At 35.4% G+C, this 26608-nt stretch overlaps 1 non-coding gene across 1 annotated transcript; it reads left to right on the forward strand.

Annotated features, from left to right (window-relative positions):
* The first annotated feature begins 16414 nt into the window (after positions 1 to 16414).
* Positions 16415 to 16521, forward strand: LOC121206884 (small nucleolar RNA R71). Its single transcript, XR_005902055.1, has one exon. It is a non-coding gene; the product is annotated as a small nucleolar RNA R71 (small nucleolar RNA).
* Positions 16522 to 26608: the final 10087 nt, after the last annotated feature.

Consider the following 26608-nt stretch of genomic DNA (forward strand, 5'->3'; position numbering starts at 1 on the left):
ATTAGCCAATGTTGGCATGTAAATGTTTGAGTTATAACTAGCCATTGGATTGGCTTGTGATAAATATGTTTTGATATGTATAAATGAGGTTATAACATGTTTGGTGTGTGCTTAAATGGTTTAATGATAGAAAATCATGCACATTGATGATTAATTCTAGCATATTTGGTAAAATATGCATATAGGTGAATTTGCTAAGTTAAGTAAGTTTTGTATGCTTGGTTACATGATGGTAAAGTATTATTTGAGGTGCTTAAGAGCACATTGTTTGTATGTGATGTTATGTCATGCATGAGACTTGGTTTTGACTTCAATAAATTGTTTTAAATATGGCTTGTGAATATGTTAAAGTATTGGTGTAGGAGGAAGACAAATTGTATGAGAAATGTGGCTTGAAAAATAGTCTATTTTTGTCCACACAGGTAGAGACATAGGCGTGTGTCTCAACCGTGTGTGACACACGGTCTAGCACATGGGCATATGATCTAGCCGTGTGTCCCCTGCATCTTTAAAATGTTAAAACAGAATGCTCAAAATTGATCACACGGCCTGGCACACAGGCATGTGGCCGTATGACCCTTGCACCTACACACGGTCTAACATATGGATGTGTGACTTGACCGTGTGACCCAATTCAGAGAGTTACATAGCCTAAGACATGGGAGTGTCTATGGCCGTGTGAGCCACACAGCTTAACCACATGGGCGTGTGACCCTAGTACTTATGAAAAATTTTAAGATTTTGTAAAAAATTCTCTCAGTGTCCGGTTTAGTCCTGAATCATTTCTCATGCATGTTATGGACCTCGAGGGTTCATACAAGGGACTTTATGTTTGATTTATGACCTGAATACTGTATAAAATGAAATATTTGTTTACTTGATCTGTATATTTCGGTAATGCTTCATAACTCTGTTCTGGCGACGGATACGAGTTAGGGGTGTTACATTTATTGGTATCAGAGCTACGGTTTAGTTGGTTCTCAGATTGGACATAGCATATGTGAAGTTTAAAAATACATGTCATTATATAATCTGTGATAGTGTGAGATCTCCCGACTTTGATGAGAATTGCTTTTTCTAATAGACAGAGATGCTTTCCGACCGAGCTAATTCTGATAATGTTGAAAGCAATACACAAGTATTTGAGTAAAAATGTTGTTTGTGATAAGTAGAGACTTATAAAGGTGTGAATAAATGTTTGTAATGAACGTTTTAACGATAAATACTATGTTATACACGTATATATATATATATGAAAGTTAAATTTTGAGGTTTTACGAGCTCCACCCCTTTACCAGTACAGTTTTATACAATGAAATTCACAATATATATATTGATTAAGTTCACAAGTGTGAGCATGAAAAGTTCAGTGGCTGAATGATTACTAATGCAGTCAGAGCTGGGAATGGGTTAGTAAGTAGAGATTATTTTAAAAGAGATATCAGGTTATTTTGAAATTTTTCAGGATATGCAATGTCACTGTTAAGAAGGAAGTTATTCATGAGTAATTGACTTATTCAGGTATGATATCTACAGAACGATTAACTAGAAATTTCTTCTGAATTAGTTCCTTTAGTGAACTAAATAATGTGAGAATATTAATGACTTTAGTAGTCAGTGAAATAGTGATGAAGTTACAAAGATATCTGAATACAACTGTTATAATCGGGTATCATATAGTGATCTCTTCTGGGTATTCTATATGTTCTGTTATTCTCATAGACATATGTAATTGTTCATGTTTAGATGTGATATGTATCATATGGAAAGGTTGGCTAATTATAATAATAGACGAAATTATTGTAAGTTTGGTTGATTCATGAGCGGTATTGCTCTATTTTTTTGGTTTTCTAATCAATTATGTTTGAGAGAAGACTTGATGATAAGATTCCTATGATACTATTTTCTATTTTTAATGGATTGAAGCTTTGAATTGAAAATATACAATTTATATTTTCTCTATCACAGCTGTTTCTACTGCGTATGGACGATAATACTTTTATGGATTTTCTCTAAGAAATCATCGATTTCTTTATCATTCAATATGGGTTGTATTTTCAAAAATTTAGTATAGCTTCACATTTTGGATTTTATTATCTTGGCTTTCTTGTAATTCTTATGGTCTAATCTTATCTATCAAACATGGTTTATCTGTGAAAGATATTCATCGGTCAGAGGTAATTACATTTGTTACTGTTATAAATCTTGACTCGATCATAGGAGTTCAGTAAGATGGATATCAGATTATAGAAGTTGTATTACTGCACTGGTTATTATTGGCACTACTTTCGATTTTCTTCTTCTATTTGGAGAGTACTATTAATGTTGAGGTATTGTTTTATATATACGGTTGAAACGTCGGTCCTACTATGACACTATGGTTTTTAATTAATTTGATAGTTGTGGCTTATGAAAAATTTAAAGCTTTGATGTTAATAATTGAAATAACTTTATTATATGATCCCTTTTTAAGTTTCGTGGAAGGGTTTTCTATGATAGCTACATTAATGACAGGTTACTACAAAAAGATGTAAAATTTGAATGGTCTAATAATGTTAGCAAATTTTTAATCAATTGAAAGCCCTGTTGACCGAAGCATCAGTTTTGGTTCAGCCTAAATCGGGTAAGGAATTTGTGATTTACAGTAATGCATTATTGAATGGCTTAGACCGAGTTTTGATACAGTAAGGCAAAATAATAGTCTATACTTCCAGACAGTTAAAAACTATATGAAAAGAATTACCCAATACAAGAGTTAGAATTGATAGTTATTGTATTTGCGCTGAAAATTTGGGGACATTATCTGTTGGTGAAAAATGCTATATATTTACTGATTATAAAAGTTTAAGATTATCTGATGTCGCAAAGAGATTTAAATCTGAGACAGTTAGGATAGCTAGAGTTATTGAAAGACTATGATTTGATAATTGATTTTCATTTAGGAAAAGCAAGTGTAATTGCTGATGGTCTGAGTAGAAAATCTCCGTTTGCCTGATAAGCAATGAATACCCAATTATTATTGTCTGATGATGGCTCAATTTTTAGCTGATTTTAAAGATAAACCGATGTTTCTACAACAGATTAGTAAAGCTCAGAAAAAGTGATAATGAGTTGCATGTTAAACGGGTATAGAGTAGGTCAACTTCTGATTCAGAATTTTAGAATGGATCTGATAATTATCTATTATTCTGAGGTATAGCTTGTGTACCAAAGGACTCAGAGCTTGTACAGAAAATTTTGCACGAATGCTCACAGTAGTGTTATGTCTATTCATCTGGGGAGTCCCTTTAATGGGCCCTCGAAGTCCAATATGAATAGTAAAATCAATTTGGGACTAATTTAAAATCTCTACGAATTTTTCTCAAAATTTCAAAATTTTCTTATCGAACAGTACCCACACGTCCGTGTGGTCTAGGGGACACGCCCGTGTCCTTTACCCATATAACTCTCTGACTTATTACTTATGAACAAATTAGTTTCACACGGACAAGACATACGCCCGTGTGCCAGGCAGTGTGGACTCAAAATGAGTCTTACAATTCAAGTTTACCAACCTTGCAAATCATAAACCACAAACAACATAACTTCTAATCTTTTAACTTACTCAAATTACGATCAAACACATCTAAAACATATTAAATTGATCATCTTAAGTGTCTAGCCAATGTACCTTCATCGGTACCACAATTTTTATCAACAAAACCTAGCGATAATTTACTAATCAAACCTATTTATAATTATTTCCAAATTTGCATCTTTATACCAAACTTAATTAAGTTGTGTACTCAACCATTATCATTTATAACAACATTTACAATAACTTTCCAAAATAACCACTTTTGACATGCTAGGTACATGCCATTACCAATAATGAACATACTTCTCCACTTACAGTTTGGGATCACCCTGGGATGTTGATTCAACGATCTAACTTTAACTTATCCTGTGCAGGAAACAAACCATACGCTAAGTATGAATTCAATGGTATTTCTATAACTGAACACTTAATAACATAACATACACTTAAAATCATATTGTAACACCCTAAACCCGGTCTAAAAGTTATACCCGAATCTGACGTGTCACATTGAAGTGTTTTTCAAAAACCATGTTTTCATTGAAAATTCTTCTTATTTGAAAACTTGAGTAAAATCCCAATTACGTTAGTTTATTTTATAAAGTGGTACATTGAAAAGTTATTAACTCTATTCCCAAAATTTCTTTTAAGTTGCGGAAGCTAATTTTAAAAGTAACTTATTTACGAAAACGTGATGTTAAAAACTAAGATGCGAAATCGTTCCGAGAATGTTGTGGAAACGTAGTATTTTTTAAAAACCGTTATAAATCGAATTAAATAAAACCCAAACTTAAAATCCAAAAACTTTAAGAGGCCTTATTACAAAAGTTAAAAACTCAAAACGAAATCTAAAACATAAATAAAGTCCAAAGGCAATCGTGTGGCCATCTTCGAGTCCCTCGTACCACTGATCCTCCTAATGCTGGGGATTACCTGCACAGTTAAAAACAGGGTGAGTTTATGAAAACACAGTGTGTAATCCCCTAGCATCCAAACAGTCAATCAAAAATAGAATTTAGAACCAATCTGGGCTCTAGCAGTCCAATTCAGTATATATGTGGGCCGAAGCCCGATTCATTAACATTTGGGTCTCAACCCATTACAGTATCAATTGGGCGTAGCCCATCTCAGAATCAATATCAGTTAGGCCTAGCCTATATCAGAACCAATATCAGTTGGGCCTAGCCCATTTCAATATCAAAACCATTTTAATAATGCATGATAACCCATCCAACCCTGCACTTGCCTCCGTCCAACCCTGCACTACTTGTGGGGAATAAATCACTGACTCCATCCCTACACTTACAGTGTTAGCAGCGGTTGCGGCACTAACTAGAATCGCAGCAAAGCTGGTAATATCAGAATATGTGGCACAGCCACCAATACAGTTTCTTCCTCCATAACAATATCCCAATCCCAAGCAGTATGTCATGTATGCAGAATTTCATGCACAAAATTAGTCATACAAATCACAGACAAATCATTCATTTACCCTCGAGGGAAAAAACAATCATTTTACCCTTTAGGGGTATTTTGGTTATTTACTAATTTTGAGGGGTCCCAGTACAGATTACTACCTCATAGATGGTCTGTCGTCGCCTCGAGCGACTCAAGTAACCTAGATGGTCAAAATGGTGAAAATAGGCCATGGCCCATTACTCGGCCCAAGTGAGCCCACATGCTCGTATGGCCCATTTAGCCCAAACTCAGTTACGACTATGTGACCTGCATAGCCCAATCCAATATTTATCACTTACCATGGATTTAATCTATGTGGGGCCCACTTACATGCCATTACTAATAATGAACATACTTCTCCCCTTACTGTTTGGGATCAGCCTGGGATGCTGATTCAACGATCTAACTTTAACTTATCCGGCGTACGGAAACAAACCATACGCTGAGTATGAGCTCAGTGGTATTTCTATAATTTGAACACTTAATAACATAACATACACTTAAAATCATATAATGGTCATGAATATTCAATTATTCATTTCATGGATAAATTCTTTATAACTCATTCAATCTTTATCATCTATTAACCCAATTAGCTTTTCAAAATAAATTCACAAATCATTTAAAAAATAATATTTTCCATTCATATGTCTCACTTACACTTCTATTCACTATTCAATTTCAGTAAATAATATTCAACTATTATATTTCATTCAGTAACCCGTATAATCCAAGCTCAATATCAGTCAATATTTTTCAGTGTCACTCAATTTATCAGTTTCATTTAGTAACATTCAATTATTCAGTAGCAATTAGTTATTCAGTAACAATCATTTGCTCAGTAGCATTCAATTATTCAGTAACAATCAATTATTCAGTAACAGTTAGTCATTCAGTACTTTTATTTACCCCTATTAACATGACTCAAACACTGACGGATACACGGACCCAACCATCACACCAGTACAGTACGGCACATAGTGCCTCATCGGCTAAGCCGAAGTAAACAGTAACAGTACAGTACAAAGTACCTCATTGGAATAATCCAAAGAACAGTAACAGTACGACACACAAGGTGCTTCGTCGACTTAAAGTTGAAGTAACAGCACGACACTTATAATGCCTCATCGACTCAAGGTCGAAGTATCCCTGAACACTTCCAATCTTATGGCATGCCAACTATATCTGACTTAGCCCGAATAGTTAATAGGGTATTCCATATTACATTTCAATTTCAATTTCATTCTCAATTTAATTACAACTCAATTCAATCTACTTTTCCATTTCAATCCACAAACAATTCAATTTCAATACATATTCATCATTCAACTCAATTTTCATTCAATTCAACAATAACACTTAACTTATAATTTACTTACCATATACATAAATTAATTTAACATTTAATGAATAAATAAATAATTTGAATTATAGTAATACAAACACGTATTTCTCATTCAATTCAATTTTCTAAATTCAATTCAATAAAATTACTTACCTTAATATTTGCTTACTATAAAATAAATAAATTTAAAATTAATACTAAATAATAAATAACTTGAATTATAGTAATATAAACCGTAATTTCTCGAATTATTCTTCGTCCACCTTTTCTTTTCCTTTCTTCGTAGATGCCTCGGGTGTGATGTTAGTTATTAAAGCTTAAAGCTTCAAATCCCCAATTTTCCCTTTTTTTCTTCCTTTTCTTTCTTTCCTTCCTTCCTTCTCTGTTTCATTTCATGCTATTCTGTTTCTTTCTTTCTTTCCTTCTTTTCATTTCTTTTTCTTTTATTTCATTTACTTTATATATATTATAATAATATAATTTAATAATATACTTATATAATAAGTAAACATACATGTATTTCACAATTGTATGTATATTAGTATTACACATGTCATTATATGCACTATACATTTGTCAAACTTTTAATTAATTAATTAATTAATTTACATTATTTAATTAATATAAAATAATATTAATACAATAATATTTACTTAAATAATAAGTAAATACATACATGTATATTTATAATATTTATTACACATGTATTTTATTTTTACCATACACTTGGTACTCATTTTGGCTTATTTGCTTATTTAGTACCTTCAATTTTTTTATTCTATAATTAAACTTTCACACTTTATTCAATTTAATCCTTTTATCTAATTATCCTTAATTTAAGCTAATTCACTTCATTAAACTCTAATTAACTACCCACTTAACTTCATAAATATTTTTAATAAATATTTACGAATCCATTTTTCAGAAACTGAGACCCGAAAATACACTTTTTCGATAACGGTAAAATTCGGGTCGTTACAAGTTAAAGTTGAACATCAGGTACTGATACCTTTGAGACATGGGACTGTTACAGTCAGTGACGATATTGAAAATGGAAATGGGATAAGTTACTATGGATTTTGTATCGGGATTACCCCTGTCTTTGAAAAACAAAGATTTTATTAGGTAATTGTCGATCGTTTGACGAAGTTTTCATATTTATTCCTAGTATGAATGGATTTCTCACTTAATAGGTTGTTTGAATTATATGTTTCTGAGATTGTCAGATTGCATGATGTGCTAATTTCTATTATTTCTGAAAGAGATTCATGGTTCATATTACTATTTTGGAACAAGTTTTCAGAAGCTCTTGGTACGCGATTACATTTTAGTATCGCATTTCATCCTCTGACGGATGGTTAATTTGAACGTATGATTTAGATTTTCTAGGATATACTTCGGTGCTATGTTTTAGAATTTGAAGGCAATTGGAAAAGAAATAATTGCCATTAGTTGAAATTGCATATAGTAACAGTTATCAATAAAGTATAAAATGGTACCGTACAAGGCTCTGTTGGTCGTAAATGTAGAAATCCATTGTATTAGACTGAACTCAGTGAGAAAAGACACTTGGAGTTGATCTGATTTGTGAAACCAAAGAAAGGTAAAAGTAATCTGAGACAATTCTGATTATTAGAAATCTTATGTGGATATAAATGAAAAGAAATAAAGTATCAAATTAGTGACAAGGTATTCTTAAAAGTTTTACCTTAGAAAAAGATTCTCCGGTTTGGCCGTGAAGGCAAATTAAGTCCTTGATTTTTTTGGGCCATATGAGATTACTGAAAGAATCTGGCCTATTGTATACTGATTGGCATTACCTTTATAACTTGACAGAATTCATAATATTTTTCATATGTTATGTTACGATAGTATCAATCAGATTCGTCACATGTTATTTCTTTGATAGATATTGAAATTCAGTCTGACATGACTTATAATGAGGAACCAATCAAAATTTTGGCAACGGCATGATATAGAAGAAGCTACCTAGGAATCATAGGAAATTATGAGAAAGTAATATTTGAACCTCATTACTGTGAGATTTTCGTGAGATTTTCGAGGACGAAAATTTTTAAGGGAGAGAGTTGTAACAGCCCGTTTTCAGTAAAATCAGAATAGTAGTTTCGAGACCACAAATCCAATTTCAGAAAAAAAATTATTTTATATTATTTTATGGTTTATAGTATGATAGTAATGTCGTATAAAAATTTCATAAAAAAATTTTACCGATCACATGTTTAATTTGATAAAGGACCAAATTGCACAAAGTGCAAAAGTTGAGTTCTAATACCTAAAAGGATTAAATAGCTATGGAATTCAAAATTTGAAGTCCTCAAATGACAAATAGACCATTAAAAAAGCTTAGTGGTTAAGGATAATGATTCATCCACGGAAAATAAAATAAAGAAAATGATGAAATTAGAAAGTGAAATAATAAAAGACGATAAATGATAAAAAAAATAAAAATATCATCATTTATATCACTTTTCCCAAATTAAAAGCATGGAAACCCTAGCCATGAAAACCTAAGCTCAAGCCAACTTATTTTGCTTAATTTAGCTATCTCGGGGACCAATTTGTAAAGTTATCAAAGTAATAGGGTTTTTACATGGATGATTGATCGCGTTATTTCATGATAGGTTTTAAATATTTATAATTAATCGTTCTTGAAACTAACTATTATCATGATGTAGGCAAGTGTGCCAATCGAACAGTAGTATAGTTTTAGCAAGACCAGATTGTCGAACCCAAAGGAACTAAAAGTACTAGTAATGACTGTCTTTTTATTATCTAGCCTAAGAATAATGGGGTTTTTTTTTTAACTAACTAATGTTCTAAAATAAGAACTCACTGAGAATAGAATTGGGGAATTGCTTTTGGGAAAATCGATTGAATTAAGACAATACATAAGGAAAAATCCACCTAGACTGTACTTGTTATTCTAGCTCCGAATCGGACGATTTATTCATTTAACTTGTTCCGTAGAGATCCCTAATTTATGTTATTATCCCTATTCAAGAATAGTAACGTCTAATCCCTAGATTTATTAATTGAGAATTTTCTCTAATTAACACCCTAGGGTTGCATTAACTCGATCTATGGATCCCCTTATTAGGTTTCACCCTAATCGGGCAAAATCTTGTCACCCTATGTCTAGGTGCACAAACAAATCTGCTTAATTATGACAAATGTACTCTTAGACAGGGTCTATTCTTCCTCTGAATAAGAGCTTATCTTGAATCAGTATCCTAGGATACAAAACAATAACTAAGAACACATAATTAAGAACAAGTTAAATATTTATCATACAATTCAGAAAATAATAACAAGACTCATCTTAGGTTTCATTCCTCTTAGGTATTTAGGGGATTTATTTCATAACTAAGTAAGAAAACATCTTAGAATAATAAAGAATACAAAACATAAAGAAAACCCAAAACTCTTGAAGGGGAATTGAGGAGAGATATTCAGTCTTGATGATGAATCTGGCTTCTGCGATGAATCAATCGGCTTCCTTGGAGTAATTCCTTACTCCCTATTTTGTGTGTCCTCTTTCTTCCTCCTCTAGGTGTATTTATAGGCTTTAGAATGCCTAAAAGCCCTCAAAAGTGGCCTTTTCTGAATTGGACTCAACTTGGGCTCGGCAGGGACACGCCCGTGTAACACGCCCATGTGCGATTACTTCAGGTCGTGTTTGGGCCTGTTAGAATGGCACGGGTGTGTGTTTTGCCCATGTGAGTCGTGCTTTGATTCTTCCAGATTGACATGGCCGTGTGGTCTACCCGTGTGAGGAAGTCCAGGCCGTGTTGATCTTGTACTTTGGCCCATTTTCTTCGTTTTTGGCCCGTTTCTCATTCCTTTCGCTCTCCTATGCTCTACTAAGTATAAAACATGAAATTAAAGCATTAGGAGCATCAAATTCACCAATTCTAATAGGAAATCATCCATAAAATGCATTAAACATGGGGTAAAAATATGTATAAATTACGGTTTATCAAATACTCCCACACTTAAGCATTTGCTTGTCCTCAAGCAAAATTCTCAACTCATAATCAAAATAAATTCTTCTCAACTTATAATTTCTATCAATAATATCTCAAAATAATCCATAGGTAATCATACATTGAGAATTCAACTAAAAGAACATAAAAGTTTCAAACATTCCAGGTTGAGTATTTAATTATGCAAACATAGGTGTCTCCCCTCATCTGAGTAATTACCTTTGATTTAGAATATCACAGAGTTTCACATCCTCACTAAATATTCACTCAAATCACTCGAGGTGTTTAAGGACAATAAATGAAGCACTCAATAGTCAATAGTGAAAAGCCATTACCATAGGCTTGCATGAAAATCAAATCTCCACCACTATAATTTAAGATGATACATCAATCAAAAGGTCTTTAGAGAGTTGTAGTGAGGCTTGGTTAGGGGGTGTGGTCACAAGCTGAAAGAAAATGTTAGAATCGAGATTGATTTGAAAAATTGCCTAACTAGAAAAAAAGCTAATCATTACTTGCGTACAATAGAGCTTTTTCTCAGAATATAGAATTACTAATGTGTATACATAGTTTTTTTTAAGAACAAGTTAAATAACATAGGCTAACTTATTACAAACAAGACATAGCTAAAAAATTTCTTCAACTCAAATCTCAAAAAAAATAGGGATCAAATTAATTTAGGGGATTTCAACAATAATGGGTTAAGGGTTAATATTGAGGTTAATACAAGGAATGACTTGTTAGGCTCAAAGGGGTTTACTAAGGGTTAATTGTGGAGGTAGGCTTTTCATGGCATGAGTGGGTTAATCTTAAGTGCCTTAATCATTTTGACATATCAAATCAAATGGTGTGGTCTCGACATGCATAATCAAGCAAGTTCTAGAATAACAGTTCAATACTGACGCACTCAAAGCAATAATAAAAGTGAGCATGAAAGAATTAATAGATGCTCAAAAGGCTCAAAAATCTTACAAAAATTATGGCTTTTTGATGTTAAGACTCGTGAATTCTAATTCAAAGTAATACCTAGACTTGGGGAAACAACCTATAATTTTAGATTCTTAAAAATCAACTTATCATGCTTGATTCCTAATGTCTTAAAATTTAAACAATCAATGCATAAATCCCTATGTTTTAATTCAACATATATCAATCAAAATCATAAATCAATTAAAATTTATCCTAAATATGATATGAGAGTTTTTCAAGAGAACAAGGTAGTCATTCAGGGATTTTTCTGATAATGAAATGAATATCCCCCCACACTTAAGATGTACATTGCCCTCACTGTACAAAGATAGATATTAGAATATAAAAATAAGATAGGGAGAGAAGTGAAACTTCCTGTATGAAAAATGGATGAAATTCCTAGATTAGCGAGAGCGAGTTGTTGGAAATAAAGCTGGAGGACAAACATGATTCTGAAGACCAAAATGAGAATTGGGGGAATAATTTGGTAGTAATCATAAAGATAAGCCGTGTTTAAAAACAAAAGAATTTTAAAAAAAATAATGAAAGAAAAATAAAAGAAGATAGATAATCTACTTTTTTCTCAAGTGGCACGGCCAGTTCACACGCCTGTGTGCTTCGTGTCCAGCCCGGGTTTGTCGCGAAGTGAGATATCATCACACGGCCTTCGGGCACGCCTGTGTGTCTAGGCTATGTGGCTATATGATCATGTTACACGACCGTGTGTTATGTGGTTCGCTTCTCCATAGTCGTGTAGCTCTGCACATGCCCGTGTTCTTTTGTCAATGTTGTCCACGGCCTATTTTTTCCTGCAAGTTTGGGATCAAGGTTTAAAAATTTAATAGAAGCTTTATGCTCTAGTTCGAATGGTAGGTGAAAACTTTTTCCATAAACAAGTCTGTACGGTGATGTCCCTATGGGGGACTTAAAAGAAGTTCTGTAAGCCCATAAGGAATCATCTACTTTCATTGCCCAATTTCTTCTGTTTGATTCTACTGTTTTTTCAAGGATTCGTTTGATTTCTTGATTTGCCACTTCAACTTGTCCATTAGTTTGAGGATGGTATGGAGTGGCTGTTCTATGATGAACTCCGTATTTCCTAAAAGTTTTTTCAAATTGGCTATTACAAAAATGAGTGCCCCTGTCACTGATAATTGCTCTAGGTGCTCCGAATCTTGAGAATAGTTTCTTAAGGAAACCTACTACCACTCTGGCATCATTAGTAGGTAGAGCTTGGGCTTCCACCCATTTGGACATATAATCAGCTGCTACTAAGATGTATTTATTCCCAAATGAACTGGGGAATGGGCCATGAAATCGATACCCCAAACGTCAAATATTTCGCATGAAAGCATATAGTTTTGAGGCATTTCATCACGTTTAGATATGTTACCTGTCCGTTGGCATTTGTCACAAGAAGTAACGTACCTGTTAGCGTCTTTGAATAATGAAGGCCAGTAAAAACCTGATTCAAGGATTTTATGTGCAATCTTGGTTCCACTATAGTGTCCTCCAGTTGGCCCTGAGTGGCAATGTTCCAGTATTTTTGATGTTTCTGATCTTGTAACGCATCTTTTAATGACTTGATCTGCACATCTGCGAAAAAGAAAGGTGTTGTCCCAAAACTAGCTTTTTACATCATTAAAGAATCGCTTCTTTTGCTGGTGTGTTAGCCTTTTTGGGATAATGTTAGCGGCTAAAAAATTCGTGATGTCTACAAAACAAGGTACCTCGGAGTTAGTTATAGTGAAAAATTGTTCTTCAGGAAACGAATCATTTATTTTAACTTCATCTAGTTCTTTGGTATTGGAGTTCTCAAGTCTGGACAGATGATCAACCGCGAGGTTTTCAGCTCCTTTCTTATCCTGAATTTCCAAGTCAAATTCCTGCAATAGGAGAATCCATCGAATGAGTCGAGGTTTTGCATCAGTTTTAGCTAAAAGGTAGCGAAGGGCGGAATGGTCAGTGTAAACAACAACTTTAGACAATATGAGATATGATCGAAATTTATCAAATGCAAAAACCATAGCTAGCAATTCTTTTTCGTAGTAGTATAATTCTCTTGTGCAACTGTCAAAGTTTTGCTAGCATAATAGATAGGTTGAAAATGCTTGTCTCTTCGCTTCCCAATACTGCACCTACTGCAAAATCACTCGCATCACACATTAATTCAAATGGTAAGTTCCAGTCAAGTGCAATTATGATTGGAACATCAATTAATTTATCTTTTAAAGTATTAAATGCTTCTAAACATTCCTGATTGAAATTAAAAGTTATATTTCTTTCTAGCAATTTAGTCAAAGGCTTACCTATTTTAGAAAAATCTTTAATAAATCTTATATAAAAACCAGCATGTCCTAAAAACCTTTTAATAGCCTTAACCGAACTAGGAGGGGGTAATTTTTCGATTGTTTCTACTTTAGATTTGTCCACTTCAATCCCTTTACTGGAAATTTTATGCCCTAATACAATACCTTCTTGAACCATGAAGTGACATTTCTCCTAGTTAAGGACAAGGTTTGTTTCCTCACATCTTATTAAAACTCGTTTTAGATTTTTAAGGTAGAGATGGAAAGAGTTACCGAATACTGAGAAATCATCCATAAATACTTCCATGATATCTTCCACGAGTTCGTCAAATATGGCCATCATACAGCGCTGAAAAGTGGCAGGAGCATTACATAATCCAAAAGGCATTCTACGATAAGCAAACGTACCATATGGGCATGTGAATGTCATTTTTTCTTGATCTTCAAGAGCTATTGGGATATGGGAGTAACCAGAGAGTCCGTCTAGAAAGCAGTAGTACATATGCCCAGATAATCTTTCCAAAAATTGGTCAATGAATGGCAAGGGGAAGTGATCTTTTCTTGTGGCATCATTCAGTTTTCTGTAGTCAATGCAAACTCTCCATCCTGTGACTTTCCTTGTTGGAATTAATTTATTTTTCTTGTTGGTCACAGCCGTCATGCCTCATTTCTTAGGGACAACCTGCACTGGACTTACCCAAGAACTATCAGAAATAGAATAAATAATGCCAGCATCTAGAAGTTCAATTACCTCGGCTTTAACAACTTCCTTCATGTTGGGGTTCAGTCATCTTTGAGCTTGCACACATGGTTTGTATTCATCTTCCATCAAAATTTTGTGGGTGCAAAAAGAAGGGCTAATTGCTTTCATGTCAGAAATTTTCCAAGCTATGGCCTTTTTATGTTCTTTTAATACTTGGATTAATTCATATTTCTCCTTGGGTTGCAAGTTAGAATCAATAATAACTGGTAATGTAGAATTATTTCCAAGGAATGCGTATTCCAAGTGGTTTGGTAATTGTTTAAGTTCCAGTTTGGGAGGCTCCTCAATAGAGGGTTTTTGCTTAAGTTCATCGTTTATCTGAATGCCCTCATATTCTACTTGTCTTAACGAATGGTCATTAGGTTCCTCATCTGTCTCCTTTCCTTGAGCTGGATACAGTTCCATCGTCTCCTTCTGTACAATTTCCTAAATAGAGTCTTGAGTAATATGATCAATAGAGTCAATAAAATAACATGAATCATCTTGTTCCCTAGAGAACCTCATAGCATCGTAAATTTTAAAGATAATCTCCTCGTCACCTACTCTAAGTACCAATTTACCGTCACCCACATCGATTACAGCCCTAGCAGTGGCTAAAAATGGGCGCCCTAAAATTAAGGGTACTTCCACATCTTCATCCATGTCAAGCACAACAAAATCAACAGGGAATATGAATTTATCTACTTTTACAAGTACGTATTCTATAATACCCTTAGGATATTTAACAGATCTATCGGCTAATTGAATACTCATCCTAGTAGGTTTAGGTTCCCCAAGACCAAGTTGTTTGAACATTTTATATGGCATCAAATTAAGGCTAGCGCCTAAATCAGCTAGTGCTTTTTCAACATTCAGACTACCAATTAAGCAAGGGATAGTAAACTTCCTGGATCTTTCAGTTTGGTTGGCAGCTTGTTTTGAAGTATGGCTGAGCACTCCTCATTGAGTTCTACTGTAGATAAGTCCTCGAACTTCCTTTTATTTGTTAAAAGCTCCTTCAAAATTTTTGTGTATGTAGGCATCTGCGAGATGGCTTCAACAAAAGGTAAGTTGATATGTAATTTCTTAAAAAGTTCAAGAAACTTACCGAATTGTGCATCAATGTGATCTTTTTTCAATTTGTTGGGTATGGAACTGGGGGTTTATATTCCTCCGGTACTAGTTTGCACTATTTTCGGGTTTTTCTTCCCCCCTTTTCTTACCACAGCTTCTTGTGCTAACTTCTTTTCAGATTTTGCTAACACTTTCCCACTCCTTAGTGTAACTACTTTTACATGCTCTTTTGATTTGGTGTTACTAAATAAACTTCCTAGTGGTCTTTTCGAGATCAGTTTCGACAGCTGGCCTATCTGAGTTTCGAGCTCTTAGATCGATGCTTATTGATTTTTAAGTGCTGTTTCGGTGTTCTGAAAACGGGTTTCTAACGCCGAGATAAACTTTGTGAGCATCTCTTCAAGGTTCGGCTTCTTTTCTTGTTGATAGGGTGGCTGTCGGTAGCCCGGAGGTGGTTGCTGATTTCTTTGGCCTCCCCATGAGAAATTGGGGTGGTTCCTCCAACCTGCATTATAAGTGTCACTACATGGATTGTTTTGAGGTCGAGGATTATATCCCATGTAATTTAATTGCTCATTATCCATGTTGTGGCCATAAGGTTGGTATTCCGAATGGCTTGTTCCACCTCTACTTGCTTCGCACTGCATTACTGGATGAACCTGTGAAGAACTAAGAAAACCATCAATTTTTTTATTCAAGATTTCTACCTGATTAGAAAGCATGGTGACCGAATCGACATTATAAACACCGGCTTTTTTCGTTAGCTTTGTCCTCATGACTTGCCACTGATAGTTATTCAATGGCATTTCCTCTATGAACTCATAAGCATCTTCAAGTGTTTTATTATTGATGGTTCCGCCAGCAGCTGCGTCAACCATTTGTCGAGTCGAAGGGTTCAGGCCGTTATGGAATGTTTGAACTTGAAGCCAAAGCGGTATCCCATGGTGGGGGCACCTTTTCAAGAGGTCCTTGTATCTTTCCTACGCATCGTAGAGTGTTTCTAAATCCATCTGCACAAAAAAAGAGATATCATTACGTAATTTAGCCATTTTAGCCGGCAAAAAATATTTTAGTAAAAAATTTTCTGTCATTTGTTTCCAAGTAGTAATTGGCCCTCGTGGTAACGAATTCAACCACTATTTAGCCTTGTTCCTAAATGAAAAGGGGAACAGCCGAAGACGTATGGCATTATCAGAAATGCCATTGATTTTAAATGTATCGCATAGTTCTAAAAATTTTGCTAAGTGAGCGTTGGGATCTTCATCCTGTAAACCATCAAACTGAAAAAACTGTTGTATCATTTGAATTGTGTTAGGTTTCAATTCAAAAGTATTTGCAGCTACAGTAGGTCTAACTATGCTCAGTTCAGTTCCTGTTAAAGAAGGTTTAGCATAATCATACATAGTGCGTGGAGCATGATTTTGATTAGCCGCAATTGCAGGAGGTAGCTGATTGCCTTGGTTTTCAGCCATCTCTTTAGTTGGGGGTTGAGTATCGTCCTCTTGCTCGTTCTCTGTGTATCTTAAGCTTCGCCTTATTTCTCCTTGGTTTCTGCAAACTGTGCGATCGATTTCTTCGTCAAAAAGTAGTGGCCCTGACGGGTTTCTTCTAGTCATAAACTATAAAAACCTGCCAGAAAAAGGAAAAAGAAAATTAGTAAATTATAATTAAAAATAAAATTAGATAGCAAGAAAAATAAATGGCTAAAGTAATAAAAATTGAGTGTTCTTAATATTTTAGTTCCCCGGCAACGGCGCCAAAAACTTGACCGCGTTATTTCGTGATAGGTTTTAAATATTTATAATTAATCGTTCTTGAAAATAACTATATCGCGATGTAGGCAAGTGTACCTATCGAACAGTAGTATAGTTTTAGCAAGACCGGATTGTCGAACCCAAAGGAACTAAAAGTACTAGTAATGACTATCTTTTTATTATCTAGCCTAAGAATAATCGGGTTTTGTTTTAACTAACTAATTATCTAAACTAAGAACTCACTGAGAATAGAATTGGGGAATTGCTTTTGGGAAAATCGATTGAATTAAGGCAATACCTAAGGAAAAATCCACCTAGACTGTACTTGTTATTCTGGCTCCGTATCGGACGATTTATTCATTTAACTTGTTCCGTAGAGATCCCTAAGTTATGTTATTATCCCTATTCAAGACTAATAATGTCTAATCCCTAGATTGATTAATTGAGACTTTTCTCTAATTAACACCCTAGGGTTGCATTAACTCGATCTATGGATCCCCTTATTAGGTTTCACCCTAATCCGGCAAATTCTTGTCACCCTATGTCTAGGCACGCAAACAACTCCACTTAATTATGACAAATGTACTCTTAGACAGGGTCTATTCCTCCTCTAAACAAGAGCTTATCTTGAATCAGTATCCTGGGATACAAAACAAGAATTAAGAACACATAATTAAGAACAAGTTAAATATTTATCATACAATTCAGAAAATAATAACAAGATTCGCTTTGGTTTCATTCCTCTTAGGTATTTAGGGGATTTAGTTCATAACTAAATAAGAAAACATCTCAAAATAATAAAGAATACAAAATGTAAAGAAAACCCAAAACTCCTAAAGGGTAATAGAGGAGAGATCTTCAGTCTTGATGATGAATCCAGCTTCTGAGATGAATCAATCAGCTTTCTTGGAGTAATTCCTTACTCCTTATTTTGTGTGCCCTCTTTCTTCCTCATACAAGGTGTATTTATAGGCTTTAGAATGCTTAAAAGCCCTCAAAAGTGGCCTTTTTCGAATTGGACTCAACTTGGGCTCGGTAGGGACACGCCCGTGTGACATGCCCATGTGTGATTACTTCAACCTGTATGGCACAGGCGTGTGTTCTACCCATATGAGTCGTGCTTCGATTCTGCCAGATTGACACGGTCGTGTGGTCTGCCCGTGTGAGGAAGTCCAGGCCGTGTTGATTTCGTACTTGGCCCATTTTCTCCGTTTTTTGGCCCGTTTCTCGTTCCTTTCGCTCTCCTATGTTCTCCTAAGTATAAAACATGAAATTAAAGTATTAGGAGCATCAAATTCACCAATTCTAATAGGAAATCATCCATAAAATGCATTAAACATGGGGTAAAAATATGTATAAATTACGGTTTATCAATGATTATGCTGAAATTTTGAATTTTATGGTAGAAAATGGAAGGTTATTGATAGATTAGCAACTTTTGTTAAGTGAATATTGACGAAATTATGATTTTAGGACTAAATTGTAAAGTTGTAAAAATTCATGGAAAAATTTTAAATGTTATGAAATACATAGGTTATAAATTTTACATGTAAAACTCAGCTAGGCTTGGAATAAGGATTTAATTACATGAATTTCATTTTTCGAGCCTAGGGATGAAATCGTCATTAATTAAAAGTTTAGGGGCAAAATGGTAGTTTTACCTAAGATGTGAATTGAATTGAAATGAACATGAATTAATGTTAAATTCATTCATATAGATCCGGGTAAACAAATTCAGAATTAAAACGAGGAAAAGAGAAAATGTCAGATTAGTAGATTTTACGTACACAAATATTTTTCGAGGTAAGTTTGTGTAACTAAATTTTTACATTTATATGCTTGAATTGAATGTTGTGTATGAGAATTATATAGTTGTCATGTATATGAAATTGAATATATAAATATATATCCGATAAGCCCGATAAAAATTAAATCCCGTTTGAATAATGAAAGTCGTTGGATACATGATTTCCTGTATTGATTGTGGTCTAGCATATGTTGCGGGTACACTATAGCTAGATGAGCAATCCTGATATAAGCCCTCTCGAGCATCTTGTTATATAGTTCCTGTGAGCATCCTGATCGTAGTGATTCTACATGTGTTGCACACTACTGCAACTCTTTGTGAGCGTCCTGTTACATGATTCGATCGGTTGTGATCCAACATTTATTGCAGACACAAACGCAGCTCTTCATGAGCGTCCTGATATAAGCTCTTATGAGCTTCCTGATATGGCTCGCTTGATCTCTCTGTTATGCTATCCAGAGCTCCCTGTTAATAACTCTTCGGAGTTACCTGCTAAGCTCAATGAGCTTCCTGTTTTAAACTCTTATGAGTTTCCTATTTAGCCTGGATAAGCGTCCTGTTACATGGCTTATCTGGGCACCTTGTTATATGGCTTGAGAGTGTGCTTCTTGATTATGTGTCCTAATGGGTACCCCTGAACATGAATTGACAGATCATTAATTGGTATACCTTATGTATACTACTTGGATGTCCACCAATATTTCAAATAAATTCAACGGGCAAAATCCTGACATGAGAAAATATGAACACGAAATGAATTAATACATGTATCTACCTGAATTACATGAAAATGATGATACATGATATATGGAAATACAAGAAAATAATATATGAACATGGAATTTGTTTGATGAATATGTTCAATAATGATTATAGATTTGTACACCTTGAGTGTATTACCCGTGTGACACTGACATTTCAAATTATTTAATGGGTAAAGTTCTGACTTGGAATAATTTGAACTTGAGACGAATTATTATGAAAATGTACTTGAAATACATGGGTGTGAATTGTAAATGTTACATGAATTCATGATGTGGAAAGTATATGTATATAATAATCTCGTTATTATTAAGCCCATACATGTTTCTTGATAATTATATGAGATAATATGACTTAGAAACAAACTATTACCCGCATGTACTGAAGTACATGAAAATGATATTATCTGATATATTGATGCATGAATTGATTGTTATTGGAATGTGGAACTGACTTGATGACTTTGTTCATCCATGATTAAGGACAATTATATGTGATTACTTGGCTAACATGATGAGGATATGTGTTTAGGGCTTGTGACCAAATTGGTTGATAGTGCCTTGCATGTTTATTTTGAACATAAATGAATAGTAAATTAATTACCATGTTATACGAACTTACTAAGCATTTCATGCTTACTCTATTTTACTTTTCCTTGTTCTATAGCAATTCAGAATCTCGTTGGATTGGAAGCATTGACGAAGATAACTCACACTATCCATCGGCCCGTCTTCATATATATATTGTAAATTAATTATGGTTATAATGGTATGTATAGGTTAATTAGCCAATGTTGGCATGTAAATATTTGAGTTATAACTAGCCATTGGAATGGCTTGTGATAAATATGTTTTAATATGTATAAATGAGGTTATAACATGTTTGGTGTGTGCTTAAATGGTTGAATGATAGAAAATCATGTTGGCACATTGATGATTAATTCTAGCATATTTGGTAAAATATGCATATAAGTGAATTTGATAAGTTAAGTAAGTTTTGAATGTTTGGTTACATGATGGTAAAGTATTATTTAAAGTGCTTAAGAGCACATTGTTTGTATGTGATGTTATGTCATGCAGAAGACTTGGTTTTGACTTGAATTAATTGTTTTAAAATGGCTTTTGAATATGTAAAATTATTGGTGTAAGAGGAAGACAAATTGGGTGAGAAATGTGGCTTGGAAAATAGCCTATTTTTGTTCATACGGGCAGAGACACGAGCGTATGTCTCAGCCGCATGTGACACATGGCCTAGCACATGGGCATGTGATCTGGCCGTGTGTCCCCTGCATCTTTAAAATGTCAAAACAGAATGCTCAGAATTGATCACACGGCCTGACACACGGGCATGTGGCTTGGCTGTGTGACCCTTGCACCTACACACGGTCTAGCACACGGACATGTGAATTGACTGTGTGACCCAATTCAGAGAGTTACACAGCCTGAAACATGGGCGTGTCCATGGCCGTGTGAGCCACATAGCTTGACCACACAGGCGTGTGACCCTAGTACCTAGGAAAATTTTTGAGATTTTGCAAAAAATTCTCCGAGTACCCGGTTTAGTCCCGACTCATTTCTAGTGCATGTTATGGATATCAAAGGTTCATACAAGGGACTTTATGTTTGATTTCTAACCTGAATACTGTATAAAATGAAATATTTGTTTACTTGATCTGTATATTCCAGTAATGCTTCGTAACCCTGTTCTGGCGACGGATACGGGTTAGGAGTGTTACACATGGAATCGAGGTAGATAAAGCAGAGGTAGATGTTATTGAGAAACTCCCACCTCCAACATCTGTAAAAGGTGTTAGGAGCTTTTTAGGCCATGTTGGCTTTTATCGGAGATTTATCAAGGACTTCTCCAAAATTACTAAACCTTTATGAAAATTATTGAAGAATGACACAATGCTCAAATTTGATGAATAGTGCTTAAGAGCTTTCAATGATTTGAAAAATTGGTTAGTTTTGACACCAATCATCACCACATTAGACTGGGATTTTCTATTTGAACTGATGTGTGATGTAAGTGACTTCGTTATAGGAGTTGTGATGGGCCAGCGAAGGAACAATTTTTTTCATCCCATCTACTATGCAAGTCAGACTCTGACGGGAGCTCAATTGAATTATACGGTAATAAAGAAAGAGTTACTTGCTATTGTGTTTGTTTTTGACAAGTTTCATTCTTATCTTGTAGATACCAAAGTGATTATCTATACGGATCATCCAGAAATTAAGTATTTACTTGCTAAGAAGGATGCCAAGCTGAAATTAATCTGATGGGTACTTCTATTCCAAGAATTCAATCTAGAAATGCAAGATCGAAAAAGGGTAGAAAATCAAGTAGCAGACCACTTGTCCAAATCGGAGCCGCAATAAGGAAATTCTCCACTTATACATATTTAGGAGACATTTCCAGACGAGCACATACTTAAGGTAAATCATGTCTATAATACACTTTACTTTGCTGATTTTTCTAACTATTTAGCTTGTGGTTTGATGTTAATTGATAAGACATATCAACAAAAAAAAGTTTCTTCATGATGTGAAGTACTATTTCTGGGAAAAATCATACTTGTTTAGAAAGTCTGTGGATGAAATGATCAAGAGATGCATGGAAAAAGATGAAGTACATAAGATTTTATATCATTGCTACACAGCTCCGAGTAGCGGACACTTCAGAGGTACACGTACTGCGGCCAAGGTATTGCAAGCCAGATTCTTGTGGCCAACACTATTCAAAGATAGGTATGCTTACTTAAAAAGTTGTGATCGATGCCAAAGGGTTGGAAACATCACCAAAAGAAATGATATGCCCTGGATGAACATCATTGAGGTAAAATTATTCGATGTTTGGGGTATTGACTTCCTTAGTCCTGTCCCTCTGTCTTTTGGTCACAAGTACACATTGGTAGCAGTAGACTACGTGTCTAAATGGGTTGAGGCCGAGGCATATCCAAGAAACGATGCCAAGGTTGTGATGAAGTTCTTGTAGAAACATGTTTTCACAAGGTTTGGAACTCCTAAGGCCATTATCAGTACTAAGGGGTCCCACTTTGTGAACAAATGGTTGAAATGGTTACTTGACAAACAAAGAGTGAAGCACAAGGTTGCCATAGCTTACCATCTACAGACAGATGGACAAGCTGAATTGGCAAACAAAGAGATAAAAGGCATACTTGAGAAGGTAGTTTGCTCAAACCGACGAGATTGGTCCAAAATATTGGACGATGCTTTATGGGCCTACAGGACAACATACAAAAACACCTTTAGGGATGTCACCCTATAGGTTGGTTTTTGGGAAAGCTTGCCATCTTCCCTTGAAGTTAGAACACAAAGCTTATTGGGCTTTCCAATAACTCAACTTGGATATTAAGCTTGCTAAAGAGAAAAGGATGCTTCAACTTAACGAGTTAGAAGAATTTTGAATGTTCTAATACGAGAATGCCAAACTTTTAAAGGAAAGACTTAAAAGATGGCATGACAAGCACATTTGAGATTGAGAATTTGAAGCAGGTCAGCATGTAACACCCCAAACTCAGCCTAGACGTTATGGCCGAATCTGGGGAAGTCACATGAGAATGCATTTAAAACCGTGTTACCCGAAAACCGTTCCAGATACCACATTTTTCTTAACTCAGAAAACATATATTGATTAATTTGCTTGAAAACATTTCTTAGTTCGCAGAAGCTTAAGAACAAATTAAGTTGCAGTTCCAAAATCCATAAACAGTATTTCAATATTCTGAACTTAAACCAAATAGTCGAAAACTAGAAATTACATAATTACTCCCAACTATAGCAATTAAAATAATAAAAACATTAAAAGCCTTTAAAACCAAGGTGTATGTAGCAGTGGTCACCGTCGAGCCCCTCCGCTGCACCGATCCCCCTACTGCTGGGGATTTCCTAATAGACAAACAAAATAAGGGGTGAGTTTTCGCAAACTTAGTGTGTACATCCCCACAGTAAAGCATGCATGTAAACGAATATCAGTCAAACAGTCATAGTCGAGCCTGAGCTCTTAACAGGAACAGTGCATGCCTTAGCCCACCCAGAACAGTATCAGATACATTCAAGCCTTAGCCCATACAGACATACATGCATATCAATCAAAACAATAATGCCCACCAACCTTGCACACCATCTCCGTCTAGCCCAACACACCGTGTGGGGATAAAATCGACCCACCTAGCCCTACACACCAAGTATTGGGATAAAATCAACCCATCCAACTGTACACACCAAATGGTACCGTATACGACACGTGTCAGATATATGCAGCATAGCTGCCAGATGGCAGGCTAATAGCCTTTCAGTCTTCCTTCTCTTCAACAACATGCCTAACCCAATATAATGCAACATAAATAATAAGGCATGCTCATGTGCAGATATCAAATCATAACATCATCATCAAATCAAAACAGATACACATGCTTTAAGTATCATGCTTTTACATACATCTTAGTATTATATCAGAGTATAGAGGTCTAAGTAACGCTTACCAACCCTACAATCAGGTCACAGTCGACTTGGGCGACCCTTTGCAACCTTGCAAAACATTTCAAACAAATCGGGCTCACACACCCGTGTGCTCTGCCCGTGTGGCTCACACAGCCCACATTGGCCTTGCTCGTGTGGATCACACGGCCTGACCCAAGATCCCACACGCCTGTGTGGTTCACCTGTGTGGCCCACACGCCTGTGTGGCCCACACAGCCCAATTGGTCAAGCCCGTCCCTCGCACATGGCCTCACCAGCCTCACACGCCTGTGTCCGTCGTGCCCATGTGGCACGCGCACGGCCTACTTCGTCGACTACACGGCCGTGTTTGGCCACAAGGCCTCCATACGGGCAGACCACATGCCTGTGTGGTGTCAAAAATAGCATTTTCGGCTTTCGTCGAAACGCGATTTTACATCTGTAACACCCCAAACCTGGCCCAGACGTTGTGACCGGATCCGACATGCCACATCGAAGCGTTCAAAATATTTTATATTGTTGATCCTGAAAAACTTACTTAGTGTTTTAAAAGATAATTTCATTATAGGTTAAAGTGAATGGAAGCTGTGCACCAGGTAGGAAACCGGAAAAGAAGTGGTGAGTCCATCGGACTGCTTAAGTACCAAGCTCCCTTCGGATCCAATCCTAGACATGCATACCGCCATTGCCACACCTTAACGTCATGGATATTTCTAGGAAACTGATTTGATTAAGTCATTTTTAGGAAAAGTGATTAATTTTGGAAAATACTTTCATTGCGGAAGCTTTGTTTGTTGTCGTGTTATTTTGAAATCAATTGTTGTTTTTGAAAACGCGCCCTAAAGCTATCCAATTTCAACAGTTAAAATAAGTAATACCTATCTTAGTAATACATATTAAAACCATCAAAAATAATTAAGCGGCCTTATTACATTTAAAAACCCAAAACTTCAAACGTAAATAAAAGGATGTCCAGTTCACCAGAAGAAAATCAAACTTTCAGAACGGGTGGCCACTCCGAATTCCTTCACAGCTCCAAGCCCACTATGGTTGGGGATTTCCTGTGTGGATGAAAATAAAAAGGGTGAGTTTGGGGAAACTCAGTGTGTAAGGAAAACCCATTCAAAGCCCAAGTCAGCTCAAGCCTATTGGGCCTAAGCCCATTCAGGTAACAATAAATTGGGCCTTAGCCCCTTATTCAGATAGCAGTATGGCCCATAGGCCTATTTTAAAATACATGCAACATCAATAACATATGCAAGCCCATTTGGGGAGACTACTGAACCCACCAATCACTACACTCCACCCGTACCAGCCCTACACTCCATGTGGGGAATAGCTCAACCCACCCAGCCCAACACTCCACAGTTGCAGCCTTGCTGCTCAGTTAACAGTAAATTGAGGCAAAACCTCCAGTACGTGGACAAGCTACTTTCAGTACTTCCTCCGTCAATATCCCAATCCCATGCATCAGATAATAACACATGGCATGCAGTAAATAACAACAGTCAAACATGCATTTAGGTCAATTTAACCCTAGGGGTATTTCGGTAATTTATCTATTAGGGGTAAAGCTGTAAATTTTCCACTTTTTAAAGGTATTTCAGTAATTTATCTATTTTAGGGTTTTTCATGCATATTCCTACTTTTCACGTACTAACAGAATCACGTACCGAGGGTTCTTACCGAATTAGGCCCGTTGGCCCATCATTCCAATTTTGGCCCATTAAGCCTAAAAATATCGAGGGCACAGAAATCATGCACTTTGCAGTCCAAATTTTGCAGCTTACCAAAAAAATTAATCGATTTACCTCACGAGCATTCGCACACTCGCAAATCTACAAAATACCGGTTTTCTGCATTTCGACTTTTCGACTTTTGCCGATCCAGACTAAGAAAGAGGGTGTTAGTTACACACCTGTTTGCAACGATATGCTGACGAGATCCACACACGAACTGCCTACAATTGGATTACTAACACGTTAATCTAACTATTCAAATACAAACTACGTGTTAACCCCTTACAATATTCGGCCAACCACACCTATAGATCATAGTAAGCTTATAAGAAAACAATAAGCAACTCATTAACAAATTTTTGTCAATGTTTACCACATAATCATAATTTCACTGCAAGCTATCTTCCTGAGCAACAGTCACTAAATTATTTATAACTGGAGCTACGAAACTCCAAATCAAGTGCCATTAATTTTCCATGAAAATAGACTCATATATCTTCTATCCATAAAATTTTCAGAATTTTTGGTTTGGCCAATCAATACCAGATTTTTCTTAAAGTTTCCCATGTTTCACTATTTGACTAATC

The sequence above is a fragment of the Gossypium hirsutum genome, chromosome A09, assembly GCF_007990345.1.
Source record: "Gossypium hirsutum isolate 1008001.06 chromosome A09, Gossypium_hirsutum_v2.1, whole genome shotgun sequence".
NCBI lineage: Eukaryota > Viridiplantae > Streptophyta > Magnoliopsida > Malvales > Malvaceae > Gossypium > Gossypium hirsutum.